We start from the raw sequence: 2,578 nt of genomic DNA, 5'->3' as shown, positions 1-2,578 counted from the left end.
ATATATATATATATATACATACGTATATATATATATATATATATACACATACAGAAAGACTCACATGTGCACGCACAAGCGCACATACACAGGCACACAAACACACATGCACGCACTCACAAACGCACCCACCAATATATTTCACACACATCATAACAAATATAGAGATATGTACTATCAAATCATTCGTAAACCCTAGAAGTATGTCGTTTAGGTGAACCTAAAGAGCGAAAGTGCCTTCACTAATCTTGTCTGTAGGTATGCACTTTACAGCTTTATATATTCATAGAATATATCTATTCAGTCCCGTGCATGGTAATCTATCAAATGACATATACATCGAGATAATCCCAAATAGGAGTACATTAATTCTCATACGGAAGGGTATGATTCATGTGTGCATATCTATAAACGTTTGTGTACACACACACACAGAAACACACACACACACACACACACACCCACACCCACACACACATATGTATACGTATGTCCAGCATCCGCCATGATAAATCGCTAGCCACTACACATTATTTTCTCTCCTTGTTTCTTTCTCTGCTCATTTCTGTGGAAGAGCGTAGGCTCGAAACGTTAAAGACATTTTCACTTCATGAGCGTTGACCTAAAACATCTGCTTGTTGTCTACACCACCTGTCTTCGTCTTTTGTTTTTTTTGTTTTTGTGAATTCTCCCTACATATGTATATGTATATATATGTATAGGAAAATTCCAGTGGAATAATTACAAGGTAGTTAAATGTTCCTTAAGTGTCTCACGATGTAATTCCGGCATAGTAAGTCGTATTTAGTAAAAAGTAGGAAAATTGAAGAAGGCGAGGCACTCTCGGGATGTTGTTAAACCATTTATATCTTGAATTTCTTCTACATATGTTTCGTCGGATGCACTCCCAAAATATCTGACAGAATAAATTATGGTCAGCAATGCATCAATCTCATAAGGGAGGATATAAATAACAAACTCATTAAACAGACATGTTAACAGAAGTAGAAAGTCCTATAAAATTTAAATTATTTACATTCATGTGCACACTTGTATACACACACTGAAATATGTGACATGTAGATATAACCTTTTTATACATACAGAAAACACAAACGTATACTAACACAGGCATTAATATACACCCCCACCGAACATATATATATATATATGTGTGTTTCTATATAAATATATATAGAAAAATTTGTAGTTTAGAATCAGTAGTTCTTTGACTGCTATTTCTAAATGTTCAGTATGTTGGGGAAGCAACTCAATGCTGATCCCTGTATATTTATAATTATATATATGTATATATATATATATATATATATATATATATATATATATATATATATATATATATATATATATAAACATATACATAAATATATACATATACATACACACAAACACACATACATATATATTTAAATACATATATAGGCAGAAATATAGTCACAGCTATATTCCTATATATCTACACCTATACTCGGGCATTTGCTCGCGGCAACGACATAGAAGCACATTTATGGTAGAATTTACGTTTATGATCACATACTTATACACATAAAGAAACGATCAGATGCATACACAAGAACACACAAATCCCAAAACATTGATAACGCACACACACACACGCATATTCTTTTATTCTTTGACATGTTTCAGTAATTTGACTCCGGCCATGGTGGGGCATATATATATATATATATATATATATACACCTTCATCATCTTGTCCAATATTTTGAATCCGGGTTTATCCCCGTTAACGGGGGTGGCTAGATCTACCTTACTCCTACAGCAACCGCTCTCACACCATCTCGCCATCTTGCCCGGTTCTGGGTGTCCTCCCTCCTCTAGCCAACCCTCCTACTCTCCTCCTCCACCTGTCCCTTCCAAGTCCTCTTTGGTGGTTCATTCACTCTAAACTGAAGCACTCTCCTCAGAGCATGATTCTCATCCGTCCTCAAAAGATGTACATCCCACCGCACACCATTGGCCCTTGCCAGCTGTTCCACCTATTCCTCTAACTCCAACATCCTTAAGTTCTCAGGCCATCCTTTTATCCAATAATTAGAAACCACACATTGCTCTCACCATTGGTTTCTCGGACCTTCTCAAAATTGCCATATCACTTTCCCTCAGACTCTATGTCTCACTGCCATACAACATTGGAAATCTCACGCAAATCCGATAAACCCTTCTTCTTATCTTCAAGGAGAATCTTTTCCCATATCATATCGCTCCACATTCCATGAACTCTACGCAGTCAAGTCTCGCTCTTGCTGTCACAGGTGCTTCACATCCACCACCCACATCCGCCCCATCTCCCAAATAACAAAGCCCTCTCACCGTTTCCACCTCGTCACATAGCGTTTACACTGGTTCCACTAGTCCTCCAGCTCCTTTCTCACATCTTCCACAAGTAAAATCTCTTGGCAGTCATGGAGTCACTTTCTTTATCTTCGTACATATACCATGAATCCATTTCCCATATTTCGTACACAAGCATATATGTGTGTGTGTATGTGTGTGTATATGTGTGAGTGTATGTATATATATATATATATATATAT

At 36.7% G+C, this 2,578-nt stretch overlaps 1 protein-coding gene across 6 annotated transcripts in view; it reads right to left on the bottom strand.

Annotated features, from left to right (window-relative positions):
* LOC106868231 (D(2) dopamine receptor) overlaps positions 1–2,578 on the bottom strand; it is a 1,504,014-nt gene that overhangs the window by 283,938 nt on the left and 1,217,498 nt on the right. The window contains exon 1 of one of the 6 annotated variants that reach the window (XM_052967723.1): positions 2,355–2,425. The exons of the other annotated variants lie outside the window; for them this stretch is intronic. The gene's annotated coding sequence lies outside the window, so the exon portion shown is untranslated. Of the gene's footprint in view, positions 1–2,354; positions 2,426–2,578 lie in introns of those variants that run through there. 6 annotated transcript variants of the gene reach the window in all.

This window comes from Octopus bimaculoides, chromosome 5 (assembly GCF_001194135.2).
Source record: "Octopus bimaculoides isolate UCB-OBI-ISO-001 chromosome 5, ASM119413v2, whole genome shotgun sequence".
In the NCBI taxonomy this organism is placed as follows: Eukaryota; Metazoa; Mollusca; class Cephalopoda; order Octopoda; family Octopodidae; genus Octopus; species Octopus bimaculoides.
Note: the sequence above shows the minus strand (reverse complement) of the source record. Positions and strands in the feature narration are given on the sequence as shown.